We start from the raw sequence: 18,269 nt of genomic DNA on the forward strand, positions 1-18,269 counted from the left end.
TAGAGCAGAATAAGGCCCTTCGGCCCACGAAACTGAGCAAAATATGCCCTTACGATATAAATTACCTTGCGTTACGCATAATTCTCTATTTTTTTAAGCTGCATGTACCTATCCAGGAGTCTCCTAAAAGAGCCTTTTTTTTTTTTACCTCCATCATCGTTGCCGGCAGCCCATTCCATGAACACCACTCTCTGCGCAAGGAAAAATTACCCCTGACATCTCATCTGAACCTATTTTAAAGCTCCGTAAAATTGAGTCATCTCGTGTTAGCCATTTCAGCCCTGGCAAAAAGCCTTTGACTATCCCAATGATCAATGCCTCTCATCATCTTTCACACCTCTATCAGGTCACCTTTCGTCCTCCGTTGTTCAAAAGATAAAAGACAGAGTTCACTCAACCTATATTCATAACGCATGGTCCCCAATCCGGGCAGCATCCTTGTATATCTCCTCTGCACCCTTTTATCGTTTCCACGGCCTTCCTGTAGTGATGCGACCATAACAGAGCACCGTACTCCAAGTATGGTCTGAGCAGGGTCCTGTATAGCTGCAACATCACCTCTCTGCTCCTAAACTCAAGCCCTCTATTGATGAAGGCTAATGCATTATATCCCTTCTTTACCACGGAGTCAATCTGCGTAGCATCTTTGAGTGTCCTATGGACTCGGATCCAAAGATAACTCTGCTCCTCCACACTGTGGTGTGCTACCATCAATACGATATTTTGTCATCATATTTGACCTACCAAATGAACCACCTCACACTAAACTGAGTTGAACTCCATCTGCCACTTCTCAGCCCAGTTTTGCATCACATCGATGTGCGTCGTTGCCTCTGACAGCCCGCTCCCCGCCACACAATCCAAAAAACCCACAACCTTTATGTCCTCAACAAACTTAATAACCCATCCCTCCACTTCCTCATCCAGATCATTTATAAATTCACAAAGAGTCGGGTTCCTGAACATGTGCCTAAGACACAACTGTCACAGGGGCGGAGGCTTTGGGAGCAAGGGTGGACCCAAATGCAAGACTCGTCTTGTGAGGATAATTAAACTTAGTTTATTGTTCGATATCAGGAGTGCTAGACAGGAGCAGGAGTAGCGAACTGGGCAAGAACTGAGGACTACGACTGGGCTGGGACTAGTGGTCTGGATTTGGACTCGAAATCAGCTCCCAGAACTAGAGGAGACATGAAGAAGCTAGGGTATGGACTCTGAGCCAGAGACTGGGCAAGGACCCAGTACCTGGGTCTTGCCTCGGGCTCGGACCCCAAAATCAGGCAAGGACATGACATGGGCTAGAGAGAGGAGGAACATGGGAACACAGAAGCTCGGTCTCGGGAAGCAGATACATGGAACCATGGACACATACACAGAACACAGAGTCGGGTCCCCACCTTGGGTACAGGACATAGTGCCGGGACTCACACACAGAACGGAGAGCCGAGACCCCTCCTTGGGTACAGGACATAGGGCCGGGACTCATGGCCCTCCGCGGGGCAACGGTAAGACGGCCTGACTTACCCCGCGGAGGCAAGGACAAGACAAGACAAGACGAACACGAATGGACACCAGAAAACACCTATCTAGCTCCGGTGATGGAATTAGACCGAAGTGCAAGCGGAGGCTGCAGACGAAGGCTAGAGGCGAGAGGAGTGGATAAGGGATTCAGACAAGCGTATAGGACCGGAATCACAGACCTCCAGGACCATAACTTGACTCAGAACTGGGAAACCGCCAGGGAATGGACTTGAATTGGTGCGTGAATGCCGCTGGGGAAAGGCATTGACTTGGTGCTTGAATGCCGCTGGTGAAGGAATTGACTTGGTGCTTGAATGCCGCCAGGACCAGGAATTGACTTGGTGCTTGAATGCTGCCAGGACCAGGAATTGACTTGGTGCTTGAATGCTGCCAGGACCAGGACTTGAATTGGTGCTTGAATACCGCCAGGATCAGGACTTGACTCAGAACTGGGAAGCCGCCAGGTTCTGGACTTGACTTTCTGATTGAATGCCGCCAGGACGTGGACTTGACGGTGCGTGAATGCCGCCAGGACCAGGACTTGACTTGCTGCTTGAATGCCTCCAGGAACAGGACTTGACTTGGGGCTTGAATGCCGCCAGAGCCTGGAGTTCACTTGGTGCTTGAATGCCACCGGAGCCAGGGCTTGATTTTGTGCATGAATGCTCCGGAGCCAGGACTTGACTTGGAGCCTCCGGGTGTTGGCGAGCTCTCGACTCGGCCCGAGAACTGTAGACAGCCATTCTTGATTCCCTCTGGGGGGTTAACTGTCGGACCCACCTGGGTGAGAAAACTTTGCAGGCTCGCTTGGCGATGTAACTGGACTGGGGTGCTCCAGTAAGGATAGGCGAATTACCAGCACTCGCTTCAGCAGAGACTAGGCTTGCTCCGGCCAGATGACATCGACACAACGTACTTTGGATGACTTTGCAGATGCTGCCGCACCGACCGGCTGAAAACCGGAGACTATAAACTACCGGTTCAGCCGAGTGTTAATTGCCTCTGATCACCAAAGTCGAGGGACACTGGAAAACAGGGAATCAACGGTCCGGATCGTAACATAAACGAGCTAAATTTAAAGGGACCCCGATCTGGACCATGACAACAACACATGTCCCCAACCTTCGTGCAGAATATAACCCGTCTACAACCACTCTTTGCCTTCTGTGAGCAAGCCAAATAATGGATCTACAAAGCAATGACACTTGGATCCATGTCTCCTTACTTTCTCTATAAGCCTTGCTTGGGGTGCCTTATCAAATGATATGCTGAAAACCATACGCATTACATCTACTGATCCACCTTCATCAATATCTTTAGCCACATCCTCTAAAAAATTCAATCGGACACGTAAGACACGACCTGCCTTTAAGAAAGCCATGATAGCTATTCCTAATCGTATTATGCATCTCCAAATGATAATTAATTCTGCCTTCCAGGATCTTTTCTTTCAAATTACCAATCAATGAAGAAAGACTCACTGGTGTATAATTTCCTGGGTTATCTCCACTCTCTGTTTGGAATAAAGGAACAACATCCGCAACCCTCCAATCCCCTGGAACCTCTCCCGTCCCCATTGATGATGCAAAATTCATCGCCAGAGGCTCAGCATTCTCCTCACTCGCTCCCACAGTAGCCTGGGTACAGCTCCTCCGGTGCCGGTGACTTATCGAACTTGATGCTTTCCAAAAGCGCCAGAACATCCTCTCGTTGAATATATACTTGCTAAAGTTTTTCAGTCCGCTGTAATCATCCCTACAATCGCTACGATCGTTTTCCGTAGTGAATACTAAAACAAAGTATTCGTTAAGTACCTCTGCCTTCTCCTCCGGTTCCATGCACACTTTTCCGCTGTCACACTTGATTGGTCCTATTCTCTCACGTCATGTCCTCTTGCTGTTCAAATACGTGTTAAACACCTTGGGGTTTTTCTTAATCCTGTCCGTAAAGGCCTCTCATGGCCCCTTCTCGTTCTCCGAATTTCATTGTTAAGCTCTTTCCTGCAGGCCTTATAATCTTTAAGATGTCTATTATTGCACATGTTTCGAATATTTTATAAGGTTTTCTTCACTTCTTGACTAGATTTACAACAGCCTTTGAACACCACGTTCCTGTACCCTACCTTATTTCCCTATCTCACTGGAATGTAACTCTGTAGAACAAACAAAACAAAGAAAAAAATACAGAACATCCACCAAAACCACGACGATAACAAAATCAAATTAAATACTGAGCAACAAAAATGCGAAAAATATAAAGACAAAAGTAAACATAAACAGCAGAGGTGCACCACACTAGTAAACCTCAGTCGTCACCCCGTAGGAAAGTCCAATACAGGGCCCTATATCATTTCAAAGATGTCCCATCTGTCCTCATTACAAGTCTCAGTCGCTCCAAATATAAAGTATTTGTTAGTTCTCTCAGCCACAGATCGTACGTAGGCACAGAGTCTATTTTGCACATTTGCAGGATTAACTTCCTAGCAATCACCATTCAACACAATACAGCCATTTTTTCATACTTATTGGCTACAGATAGGGAACTTGTTGCTCCAAGGATAGCTATGAGCCTGTCTGGTTCCCACCGCTTCCGAGCACGCCTCAGAGATACACTGAAAAATGTCTTTGCAGTATGCAATACAGTTTTGCGATACAGTATGCATAAAGCTTACAACATGACCAGAAGGAATGTGACAAGTTACTGTTCACAGATTTACATATATTACTAACTAGTGAAACATCAGGGTAGAAACTGTGCAACTTTTCTTTGAATTAACGGAGTCTATGTATTGTTTTAAACTGTACAAGTCTGTGTCTGACGTTGACCGAACAATCATGTATACTCTTTAAGCACTCATCCCAGACCTCCTCTGTCAGTTCTATACCCAATTCATCCACCCATGCCTGTTTAAGACCTGCAGTATTCACCCGAGCAACATTATGTAGGATCTGATAAAAATAGGATATTGCACTACAAGTAACAAGATCAAATTTATTTATTGCCTCCAGGGACTCCTGTTTGTCTAAAACTTCGAAGTTAGGTATATATTTCCTTACATAATCTCGATTTTGTAGATATCTAAAAGTACTAGATGCAGACATATTGTAAACTGCTTGAAACGGCACAAAAATGGCAAAGTTTCCATTAATATTTAGGTCTCCTACACTACAGATGCCTCTCTGTTTCAGGTAGAAAAAAACGGTATCATTCAGGTCAGGCAAAAGAAGAAAGATTGTCACAAATAGGAGAGTCAATATAAGTTTTTGGAGCCTTAATGTACAGTTGAATCTGCTTCCAAATTCTTACAGTGCTGCCAAACACGAAGCTGTTACTAAAATGTGACTTATTAACTGCCGTGGGGCTATTAAAGAGAGCTGGTAGGAAGTCTTCTTACAAAGCATTCGCTCTATGAGTAACCATGCTGGGCACGAGTCTGAGGTAGAGGGAGGGCCTTTTTTGCACCATGCAAGAATAAATAAGCGAGCAGACCAGTAATACATTTTAACCTCCGGTAGGGCAAAGCCACCTGCTTCCTTGAGCTTTGACAAGTTATTTTTAGTAATTCTAATGGCTTTATAATTCCAAATGAAGGGTATAATAATTGAATCCAATTGCTTAAAATATGACAGAGGAATAAAACATGTAATTGACTGGAAAAGATGAAGAAATCCTGGCAGTACAGTAATCTTGATTACATTACTTTACACTTTGGTGGCAAAAATAGGAAAACAGATTATTATCTGAATCGTGGCCGATTAGGAAAAGGGGAGGTGCAACGAGACCTGGGTGTCATTATACACCAGTCATTGAAAGTGGGCATGCAGGTACAGCAGGCGGTGAAAAAGGCGAACGGTATGCTGGCATTTATAGCGAGAGGATTCGAGTACAGGAGCAGGGAGGTACTACTGCAGTTGTACAAGGCCTTGGTGAGACCACACCTGGAGTATTGTGTGCAGTTTTGGTCCCCTAATCTGAGGAAAGACATCTTTGCCATAGAGGGAGTACAAAGAAGGTTCACCAGATTGATTCCTGGGATGGCAGGTCTTTCATATGAAGAAAGACTGGATGAACTGGGCTTGTACTCGCTGGAATTTAGAAGATTGAGGGGGGATCTGATTGAAACGTATAAGATCCTAAAGGGATTGGACAGGCTAGATGCGGGAAGATTATTCCCGATGTTGGGGAGGTCTAGAACGAGGGGTCACAGTTTGAGGATAGAGGGGAAGCCTTTTAGGACCGAGGTTAGGAAAAACTTCTTCACACAGAGAGTGGTGAATCTGTGGAATTCTCTGCCACAGCAAACTGTTGAGGCCAGTTCATTAGCTATGTTTAAAAGGAAGTTAGATATGGCCCTTGTGGCTACAGGGGTCAGGGGGTATGGAGGGAAGGCTGGGTTCTGAGTTGGATGATCAGCCATGATCATAATAAATGGCGGTGCAGGCTCGAAGGGCCGAATGGCCTACTCCTGCACCTATTTTCTATGTTTCTATATTAACCCTCCCCACCAAAGAAATTGGAAGGGTTTTTCAAAAGTCAGTATTGCGTTTCACCTGCTCAACTTTGTTTCCCCAATTCACATGCAGAAGGTCATCTGGGTTTTTTTGTAATAGTAACATCAAGATAGCAAAAATGATCATGTTATTTTAAAGGGAATGGACTGTAAATACGCTGTATTAAACACTGCAGTGACTGGCATTAGTTCACTCTCATCCCAATTAATAGAGAAACTACCAACATTATTAATTCGAGTCAGAAGGGCGGGTATTGATGATTGTGAGCTGGAGATATATAAACGTATATCGTCAGCGTATAACGAAAGGTGATGCTTATGCCCATGCATATCAATGGGAGATATCAAAGGGTCCTGTCTGATGCTAACAGCCAGTGGATCAGTGATAACTGCAAACAAAAACGGAGAAACAGGTCAACGTTGGCGAGTCCCGCGAAGAATTGCAAAAGGGGAGGAAATATTCTGATTAGTAATAATTGAAGCCGATGGGTGCGAATAAATTATCTCAATCCATTTAATGAAAGATGTTCCAAATCCAAATTTCATTAGTGCAAACATGATATATGGTCATTCAACTTGGTCAAACATACGTTGCGCATCTATTGAAATTACTACAGCCTCTTCTGCATGTTTTGTATATAAAATATTGAACAGTCGACGCAAAGTAAAATACATATGACTACCTGGCATAAAGCCAGTTTGATCCGGATGAATAATCGAACAAACTCATTATCTTAATCTATTGGCCAGAACTTTCGGAATAATTTTGGTTTCAATGGACAGCAGCGAACAGGGGCGATATGATGAAAGCACCTCGGCATCACGGCCTGGTTTTGGAAACTGAGAAACATTGGCTTTACATAAAGCGGGTGGCAATCTGGAAGCTGTCTTAGAGTGGATCAACATTCGTAAAAGCAGAGGTGACAATTCTGGACCACATACTTTGAAGAATTCCATGCTAAAACCATCCGGACCCGCTGCCTTATTATTAGGGAGGGGAGAGATGACCTTATTGATTTCATCTGGGCTTATATCAGCATCAAGTGTGTTTACTGAATCTGTTGTCAGCGTGGGCAGATTCAAATTATCAAAAAATGCTTCCACAGTTTGAACGTCCGGACCGCCTTGTGATTGGTAAACCTTAGCATAAAACTCTGCAAAACACTTCTTAACTTTTTCCGGATCCGCCAATAAAAAGCCATCTTTTATATGGACTACTCTTAGCACACGCTTCAGTGGCCTATTCATGCCCCATACATTCCAGCTGACAAGTTTAGTCTCACCAATGCTGTGCATATGCGATTTAGATTTCAGATCTGCTGCTTAACAAAAAAAAATGCTGTATGGCCGTGACATAACACAAACTGTAACATGAACAAATAGATGTGCAGTAACAACCCCTTGAGAAACACGAAAAAAAAACTCCAAAAAATAAAAACACACCAGGAATAGTACTTCCATACCCCTAACCTAGAGTAAAAGTTATATCCAAAAGCTAACGCATGGCCCGCAATAGCGAGAGAGCTACCCATTACTCACTAAACACGGGAGAAATACCTCTTCGCAAATACACTATGCAATATAAAAACAAACAATAACATTCAGTCCTCACCCACATTATTTTCCAGTTCCTCGTGTGCTGAGCATAACAAACAGTCTCCAGATGAAGCCACTATCGATCAACGACGAATCTAGTAAACCAGCTTTAATCCGTTTTTACGTTGATACAGTGTCCGAATGCCAATCTTCAACTTCTCGGCTCAGGATCTCTTCCGTTACGGCTGCAGTGCTGAATGTACTGGTGATACTGTTAACTGTAACCACAAACCTCGCCAGATACAGGAATCCACACCTAATTTTCCTGGCTTTGCATTTCGCCTTCATTTGCTGAAAATCCCGCCGTTTCCTCGTGGTAGCTGAGCTGAATTCCAGGTAAATGAACACCGGACGCCCGTTCTATATCAGTGGAGTTCTCTCCCTGGACAACCGTAGCACCAGCTCTTTAACCTGGTAGTGGTGTAGCCTCTCAATAATAGCTCCTGACCTACCATTTTTAGCAGGTGCTAGGCTCCGGTGGGCACGGTCCACTACAATCAGCTGGTGGAGATGTTCTTCCTACAGCAACTTCGGAAGCAACCTGGCTAAAAGCCCCGTCGGCTTATTGCTTTCTGTTTTCTCCTGAACTTCGAGAATGCGAACGTTTTGACGCGAGACCGAGCTTCAAGGCCAGCCACATTAGGGGTCCTGATGTATTTTAACAACTACAACACCTCCTCTCCCTTAATATCAACATGCTCCAGAACATCAAACTCACTCATATTGTTCTCACCATCAAGTCCCCTTTCATTAGTGAATACCGTAGAGAAGTAGTCATTGAGGACATTGAGGTTAGTCCTGACGAAGGGTCTTGGCCTGAAACGTCGACTGCACCTCTTCCTACAAATGCTGTTTGCCCTGCTGCGTTCACCAGCAACTTTGACGTATGCTCATTGAGGACCTCGCTGACTTCCATAGCCTCCAGGCACATCTTCCCACCTTTATCTCTAATCGGTCCTACCTTCACTCCTGTCATCCTTTTTTTCTTCACATAATTGAGGACTGCCTTGGGGTTTTCCTTTACCCTACTCCCCAAGGCCTTCTCATGCCCCCTTCTTGCTCTTCTCAGCCCCTTCTTAAGCTCCTTTCTTGCTTCCCTATATTCCTCAATTGACCCATCTGATCCTTGCTTCCTAAACCTCATGTATGCTGCCTTCTTCCACCTGACTAGATTTTCCACCTCACTTGTCACCCATGGTTCCTTCACCCTACCATCTTTATCTTCCTCACCGGGACAAATTTATCCCTTACATCCCGCAAGCATGTCCACAGTACATTTCCCTGCAAAAACAACATCCCAATTCACACCCGCAAGTTCTAGCCTTATAGCCTCATAATTTGCCTTTCCCCATTAAAACATTTCCTGTCCTTTTTGATTCTGTCCTTGTCCATGATAATTATAAAGGCCAGGGAGCGGTGGTCACTGTCCCCCAGATGCTCACCCACTGAGAGAGATGTGACCTGACCCGGTTCATTACCTAACACTAGATCTAGTATGGCAGCCCCCCTGGTCGGCCTGTCCACATACTGTGACAGGAATCCATCCCGGATACACTTAACTAACTCTGTTCCATCTAAACCCTTTAAGTAATCAGATGCCAATCAATGCTAGGGAAGTTAAAGTCATCCATGGTAACAATCCTGTTATTTTCGCACCTTTCCAAAATCTGCCTCCCAACCAATCTGCTCCTCTGTATCTCTGCTGCTACGATAGGCCTATAGAATACCTAGAATACCCCCAGTAGAGTAACTGCTCCCTTCCTGTTCCTGACCTCCACCCATATTGACTCAAAAGAGGATCCTGCTATATTACCAACCCTTTCTGTGTCTGTAATAGTAATCCTGACCAGTAATGCCACCCCTCTTCCCCTTTTTCCTCCCTCTCTATCCCTTTTAAAGCACTGAAATCCAGGAATATTGAGAATCCATTCCTGCCCTGGTGCCAGATAAGTCTCTGTAATGGCCACTACATCATAATTCCATGTATGTATCCAAGCTCTCAGTTCATCACCTTTGTTCCTGATGCTTCTTGCATTGAGGTACACACATTTCAGCCCTTCTACTTTACTGTCTTTACACCGTTTATTTTGCTTCTCTTTCCTCAAAGCCTCTCTGTATTTTAGATCTGGCTTTACTCCATGCACTTCTTTCCCTGCTCTAACGCACTGGGTCCCATCCCCCTTGCAAATTAGTTCAAACCCTCCCGAACCATGCTAGCAAACCTACCTGCAAGGATATTGGTCCCCTCGAGTTCAGGTGCAACCCATCCAATCTGTAAAGGTCCCACCTTCCCCAGAAGAGATCCCAATGATCTAACCATCTAAAACCCTGCTCCCTGCACCAACTCCTCAGCAACGCATTCAACTGCCATCTCCTCCAATTCTTACCATCTCTGTTTTATAGCACTGGCAGCATTCCTGAGAACGTCACCCTTGATGTCCACATCGGGAGGTTTACAATAGAGGACGTCGTCGATAAACATATCAGTATACGAATGGGACGCAGACTCTTTGAAGATGCTCTCTGTGATGTAAAGTCCATGGTGGTCCTATATGTGTTTGCACTATTATGTAGTTTTTTTCCAGATACTGTGCAGCAGAGCCTCCAGAACAGAATGTGATGCAACCAGTCATAATGCTCTACACGGTACATCTGTAGAAATATGCGAGAGTCTTGAGTGACATACTATGTCTCCTCAAACTCTTAATAAATTTAGCTGTTGTCATGTTTTAATCTGCGTATTATCCTTTAAAGCTGGAATTTTACTTTCATCTAATATACCGCAGGACATAGAAAGCCCAGACTCATTGATGGATACGACGAATGCTCTGGAAGATTGGAGATACAGCATGGAGAGACGTGGGGCACCGTGTGCGATTCGAACTGGGATTTACAGGATGCACGCGTGGTGTGTAGATCGTTGAAATGTGGGAAAGTGATATCAGTGTTAGGAGGAGCATACTTTGGAGAGGGCAGTGGTCCCATGTGGCAGGATTCCTATGAATGCCAAGGCAATGAGAGCATTACCTGGAACTGCGCAACCACACCAAGAAGTGGACATAACTGTTCAGGTAGAAGTGCTGTGAGCGTCATTTGTTCAGGTGAGTGTTTCAGTCGTTCATACAGCTGGATTTACATAGCGGAGCGAACTGACTGCAGTATTAAACAATGATTAAAACCTGATGATTTGGTTGGTAAATGCTAACTCTTCAACAGAGAAGTAAGTATCAGAGGACACGGGTTATATCGGAATCCTGGATTTCAAAGTTCAAAAGTAAATTTGTTTTCAAGACACTAAGATTCATTTTCTTGGGTGTCTTCACAGCAAATAGAAAAAAAAACGTTGCAATAGCATTCGGCAACTGCGCTCGGTAATATGTATGTATCACGTAGTCATTATTTGATCACTGCGGTGCTTAATTCACTTTTTTGTTGTAGCGCTTGTCGAGTCTTGAGCAAAGCAAAACAACGTTACCCGCATGCTTGCACTCGCCCTTGCCTCAGAAAGTGGTCTATCGAGTCGACTGACGCTGAAGACCAGTGGTATTCGTTTTTAATTTAAATATTTTCTGTCGCCGCGGTGTTGGCATCTAGTATGGGAGTTTTACATAACTGCCCGGTTTGGACTAGCCTTTATTGTTCTCTTTTCCCTTAAAATACTATTCGCATTAAAATGTATGAACTATCAACCTGTTTCAGTGTTTTCTTCTCCGCACCTGGGCCATATCTGAATGTAGTGACAGAAAGTCTCGAAGCACACACAAGACAGACAGGGCAGAGGGAGAGCAGCTGATCTTGGCCCTGTGATTCATTGGTCAGGTATAGAATAGCTACAGGGAATTGAATCTGTTCTGAATAAAGCAATCTGTTACTGCAGCGATGAGAGATATAAATTCGTGCCGACAAGCCCAGTCTCAGGTTGAGAAAGAGCAATCATTCCTCGCAGCAATTGTTTAGTAACTCACAGCAAACAATCGGAGTGATGTGCCGGCGATTTTCGCTCACACAGCCGCCATCCCCGAGGTCACTGCGGACAGCCAGCTTCAGCTGACAGCAATTAGCGTTCTTCCCAAAGCAATTCAGCAGCCTCAGGCCGCCTCAGTCCCTGTCCCAGCATCTAGCAGGTTCTCGCTTCCTGCTGCCCGACAACCTCTGACACTACTGCTCCCACATTCGGCCTGGTACAGAAATGCCTCCTGCTTTCCGACGATCACGGAATCACTCGACTGTGAAAGAACCCAGTATTCCATCTCCGGGGGATCTCGATGGCTGTCGAAATTTCATTACCCAATGCGAGCTGACATTCCAAGACCAGCCTTTACATTTTGGTCATGATGCACAGATGTGGACGTACGTGGTCAATCTCCTAGACGAAACCTGTTCAACGCCTTCCGGGAGCAAGGATAGACTGCAGCCCAGTCGTTCCGGCATTTCATTGCAGAGTTAAGGAGGATTACTGCCCTATCATTACGTGGTAAATATGTCCACTAATTCTTGACCTGCGGCAAGGCGAGGGATGGTGAGGGCCTCTGCAATCAAATTCCGCAGGCTTGCAGTAGACGCGGGATGGAATGAGTGATCTCTCCTCAATGCCTTCCATGTGAACTGAACGAGGAATCCAACAGAAGATCGTTGTCTGTGACGAGCAAGATTGTCTGGATGGACTAATTAATCTGGCTTTCCCCGTTGACGACTGGGAAGCTTTGGCGCAGGGTAAGAATATCTCAAGCATCCCACACGCCATCTAATCGCCGTCTATCCTCGTTCTCTCCCTGATCATCCAGCATCCAGTCCACGGAGAGCTCCATGCAAGTGGGGCGCATTCGCCTGTTTCAGGAGAACTGAGAGGGGCACAGAACAGCTTCCTACCTCTGTGGTAGTGACACAGAACAATTCCTGGCGGTGTGTTCCAAGCGTCCGGGAAAAGGATGCACGTCAGCAATGAGGAGACTCCTGTTGGGTCCCTTCTCCCTGTAATCAGTTTCCCCTAATTGTGTTATGGTCGCAGCTTCCTTGTCGTCGGGGTCTCGAACCCATGAAACTACATCATTTATAGACTCTGGTGCAGCCAGGAATGTCATAGACATCTCTGTAGCTCAAAGATGCGAATTCCTAACTCAGTAATTGGGAAGAAAGACCATGGGCGGTCGACCTCTGAGCATTGGCCAGATCTAACTTTCCTCTGAACCTCTAAAAGTTGTGCTTGGAGACAACCAAAATGAAGAATTCTCCTTCTATCTGTTTGATTCGCTTGAACTGCTGAATGTGCTTCGACTTCCCAGGATATTCCGACGGAACCCGCGGAATAATTGGTCTCTTAAAGCAATCAGAGTGGGGACCGGTGTGGTTGTCTGCCAGTCTGGATTCAGCTTCAGCTAAATCGCGTCCGGTGCCCTAGGATATGGACCTGCCTCTGATTATGTGTGAATATAGAAACATAGAAACATAGAAAATAGGTGCAGGAGTAGGCCATTCGGCCCTTCGAGCCTGCACCGCCATTTATTATGATCATGTCTGATCCTCCAACTCAGAACCCCGCCCCAGCCTTCCCTCCATACCCCCTGACCCCCGTAGCCACAAGGACCATATCTAACTCCCACTTAAATATAGCCAAAGAACTGGCCTCAACAGTTTCCTGTGGCAGAGAATTCCACAGATTCACCACTGTCTGTGTGAAGAAGTTTTTCCTAATCTCGGTCCTAAAAGGCTTCCCCTCTATCCTCAAACTGTGGCCCCTCGTTCTGGACTTCCCCAACATCGAGAACAATCTTCTTGCATCTAGCCTGTCCAATCCCTTTAGGATCTTATACGTTTCAATCAGATCCCCCCTCAATCTTCTAAATTCCAACGAGTACAAGCCCAGTTCATCCAGTCTTTCTTCATATGAAAGTCCTGCCATCCCAGGAATGAATCTGGTGAACCTTCTTTGTACTTCCTCTATGGCAAGGATGTCTTTCCTCAGATTAGGGGACCAAAACTGCACACAATACTCCAGGTGTGGTCTCACCAAGGCCTTGTACAACTGCAGTAGTACCTCCCTGCTCCTGTACTCGAATCCTCTCGCTATAAATGCCAGCATACCATTCGCCTTTGTCACCGCCTGCTGTACCTGCATGCCCACTTTCAATGACTGGTGTATAATGACACCCAGGTCTCGTTGCACCTCCCCTTTTCCTAATCGGCCACCATTCAGATAATAATCTGTTTTCCTATTTTTGCCACCAAAGTGGATAACTTCACATTTATCCACATTAAATTGCATCTGCCATGAATTTGCCCACTCACCCAACCTTTCCAAGTCACCCTGCATCCTCTTAGCATCCTCCTCACAGCCTGCACTGCTACCCAGCTTCCTGTCATCCGCAAACTTGGAGATGGTGCATTTAATTCCCTCATCCAAGTCATTAATATATATTGTAAAGAACTGGGGTCCCAGCACTGAGCCTTGCGGTACCCCACTAGTCACTGCCTGCCATTCTGAAAAGGTCCCTTTTATTCCCACTCTTTGCTTCCTGTCTGCTAATTCTCCACCCACACCAATACCTTACTCCCAATACCATGTGCTTTAAGTTTGCGCACTAATCTCCTGTGTGGGACCTTGTCAAAAGCCTTTTGAAAATCCAAATATACCACATCCACTGGTTCTCCCCTATCCACTCTACTAGTTACATCCTCAAAAAATTCTATGAGATTCGTCAGACATGATTTTCCTTTCACAAATCCATGCTGACTTTGTCCGATCATTTCACCGCTTTCCAAATGTGCTGTTATCACATCCTTGATAACTGACTCCAGCAGTTTCCCCACCACCGACGCTAGGCTAACCGGTCTATAATTCCCCGGTTTCTCTCTCCCTCCTTTTTTAAAAAGTGGAGTTACGTTAACCACCCTCCAATCCTCAGGAACTAGTCCAGAATCTAAAGAGTTTTGAAAAATTATCAATAATGCATCCACTATTTCTTGGGCTACTTCCTTAAGCACTCTAAGATGCAGACCATCTGGCCCTGGGGATTTATCTGCCTTCAATCCCTTCAATTTACCTAACACCACTTCCCTACTAACATGTATTTCGCTCAGTTCCTCCAACCCACTGGACCCTCTGTCCCCTACTATTTCTGGATGATTATTTATGTCCTCCTTAGTGTAGACAGAACCAAAGTAATTATTCATTTGGTCTGCCATGTCCTTGCTCCCCATAATCAATTCACCTTTTTCTGTCTGCAGGGGACCTACATTTGTCTTTACCAGTCTTTTCCTTTTTACATATCTATAAAAGCTTTCACACTCCGTTTTTATGTTCCCTGCCAGTTTTCTCTCATAATCTTTTTTTTTCCCATCCTAATTAGGCCCTTTGTCCTCCTCTGCTGAACTCTGAATTTCTCCCAGTCCTCAGGTGAGCCACTTTCTCTGGCTAATTTGTATGCTTCTTTGGAATTGATACTATCCCTAATTTCTCTTGTCAGCCACGGGTGCACTACCTTCCTTGATTTATTCTTTTGCCATACTGGGATGAACAATTGTTGTAGTTCATATGCGAATCTTCTTGAGGCCTTCAGTAAACGCATCTCCCTGCTTCATACTAGACGGACGACTTCACCTTAGACCTCCTACCTGGCAGTAACCCTCCGCAGGATGGGCACTTTTTCCTCTCTCTCGTACTGAAACGGTGGTATGGCGGAGTGCTTCAAGGAGGGAACGGCCATAGGGTTTATTGGTCCATCATCATCTCCGGCAGGAGCACGCTCCGTCCCAACATCGATTATCGGCCCTTGAATAACTTCACTTTTAAGAGTCATCACCCTCTTTTCTTGCTGGTGTCTACATTCTAACTTCTCAACAGAGTACTATAATTTCCAAAATTGATCCACTCCATGCTTGTAATCTGGTCCCTATGAGAGGAAGAGATGGGTGGAAGACAGCTTTCAACACCTCTCATGGCCACTGTGGGTAGCTTTTGCAGCCTTTCCATTTGGACAATATCACCGCTGTTTTCCAGTCCTGAATTCACGATGTGCCTAAAGACATGTGAAAAGAGTTTGCTTTTCTATATTTAGTCTACACCCTTATCTATTTCTGTTCTCACCAGGAACACGTCCATCATTCCTGGAGGGTTCACAGACGACTCCTCAAAAATAACCTGTACTCTAAACACGAGAGGTGCGTTTTCGGGCAATGTCGTACCCCATTTAGTGTTCAAGTGGAGGGTAGTAAAGTTCAGACATGTACAAAGTAGCTCAAACCATCACAGTCAAACAGTTACGGCACTTCATAGTGCTTGCGAACTTTTACTCCAATACAGCGGGAATTTCAGCTCCCGTAAATGTCCTCACCTAAAAGAACTCGGCAGGATTCCATTCGACAGACGGTGTTGACCAAAAAATTTCGGAGCTGAAGTGAAGTTCCACAACAGCTTCTGTGCTGCAACACCCTGACACATCATAGCCATGCATGGTCGAGCTGCACTCCTCCGCTTTTCTTCCTGTCGCTTGACTCTGACCGACAGTAACAACACTATTGTGAATCGCGACAATTTAACTGGCGGAGAGGCCCTGAGGGAATGGCGCAATGTTTGGAGGGTGGGGAGGGGGGAGAGCGTCATTCTTGATCTGTGTAGATCACAGGAAACTGTCCTACATTCAGGCGGTAAAGAGACTCATCTCTCGTTAATCCCGGTGGGCTCTCTTCTTCACCTGGTTAATTTTATCCTCATCAATCGTCCGGGCAGCAAGAATACAAAGACCGACGCTCTTTACCAGCAGGTCGACGGATCTGAGAACGCTGGGGAAAAAAAAAACAGTGCTGTTAACTAGTACTAGAGCAGAGTACGATCTGCTCCCAAAACCTGCGAACCTCAGCACCTGGTATGAAAATAAGACAGGTAGGTGTGCTGCTTGGAACGAGAAGGGAACAGTTCAACATCTCTTGAGTGCATGCAGAGCTAATCTTTCTAGCGGCATGTACACTTGCAGATATAAGAACGTTCTCAAAGTTGTAACAAAGGCGGTTACTGCAGCACAACTTATCTCATGCCCCATGCTGCACAGAACATCGTATATCATTTGTGAAAGAAGGCTTCCAGTTCAAAGGTGTACAGCAAAGACTCACGATCAAGCACACTTTCTTCAGCCGATGATTGGTGTGTCGAGGCTGACCTGGGCGGGAAAGGCAGTTTCCCGGAACAAATACCTTTCACAACATTGCATCCAGATAAAATCGTATGGTCTGACGCCAGTAGAGAAGTGGTTATTGGTGAACTCTCAATCCCCTGGGAAGTCAACATCGATGAAGCCCATGAGCGCAAGTTAACCAAGTATGCAGAATTAAGATCAGAGTGCAGAGACAGAGGGTAAAAGGTCTCATGCTATCCATTCGAAGTAGGGAGCCGTGGGTTTATTGCGTTCACTCTCCAGAAGTGGTTGTGTGACCTACACTTCGCTAGAAGAGAGATCATGTCAACCAGCAGGGCTGTAGCTGAGGCAGCAGAGAAAGGATCCCCATGGGTGAGGACCAAGTATGTCCAGAGGGGCAGATAGTCAGACAGTGTATACATATCTTGCAAACCCTTCAGTAGTTGCATAGACATCTGATGAGCAGACTATCTGTTAGATGGAAGTGGCCAACCACTCTGATAGAGGCAGATGCCAAGTTTTGAAGCTCACCACTGGGAGGTGGTGCTTTAGCACTGCTGGCCCACCACCTTGAGGGAGTCTTGATCATAAACGGGCCGAAACTCCTGAAGACAGGTGGAAGGTCAACTGATGATACCACTGGTGATAGTACAGGACAGTTAACATCTTAGTCCACGTGTATTTTGTAACTGTTCTCAAACGGAACACTGTATGCCAATACCGCGCTGAAAGCGAGTATCTAAATATAAAACGAATGCCGTCGTCTTCAAAGTCAGTCCATTCGATTGTCCACTCTCTCAGTCAAGGCGGAATGCAATCAAGCAGTGTAATGTTGTTGTACTTTGTTCAAATCCCCGCACGCGCTACAACGAAAATAAAAGTGTTAAATGCCGCAATAATAAATAATAACGAACTGACATGCACATCCAAGTCATTATATATTAATGACTTGGATGAGGGAATTAAATGCAGCATCTCCAAGTTTGCGGATGACACGAAGCTGGGTGGCAGTGTTAGCAGTGAGGAGGATGCTAAGAGGATGCAGGGTGACTTGGATAGGTTGGGTGAGTGGGCAAACTCATGGCAGATGCAATTTAATGTGGATAAATGTGAAGTTATCCACTTTGGTGGCAAAAATAGGAAAACAGATTATTATCTGAATGGTGGCCGATTAGGAAAAGGGGAGGTGCAACGAGACCTGGGTGTCATTATACACCAGTCATTGAAAGTGGGCATGCAGGTACAGCAGGCGGTGAAAAAGGCGAACGGTATGCTGGCATTTATAGCGAGAGGATTCGAGTACAGGAGCAGGGAGGTACTACTGCAGTTGTACAAGGCCTTGGTGAGACCACACCTGGAGTATTGTGTGCAGTTTTGGTCCCCTAATCTGAGGAAAGACATCTTTGCCATAGAGGGAGTACAAAGAAGGTTCACCAGATTGATTCCTGGGATGGCAGGTCTTTCATATGAAGAAAGACTGGATGAACTGGGCTTGTACTCGTTGGAATTTAGAA

This window comes from Mobula hypostoma, chromosome 4 (assembly GCF_963921235.1).
Source record: "Mobula hypostoma chromosome 4, sMobHyp1.1, whole genome shotgun sequence".
In the NCBI taxonomy this organism is placed as follows: Eukaryota; Metazoa; Chordata; class Chondrichthyes; order Myliobatiformes; family Myliobatidae; genus Mobula; species Mobula hypostoma.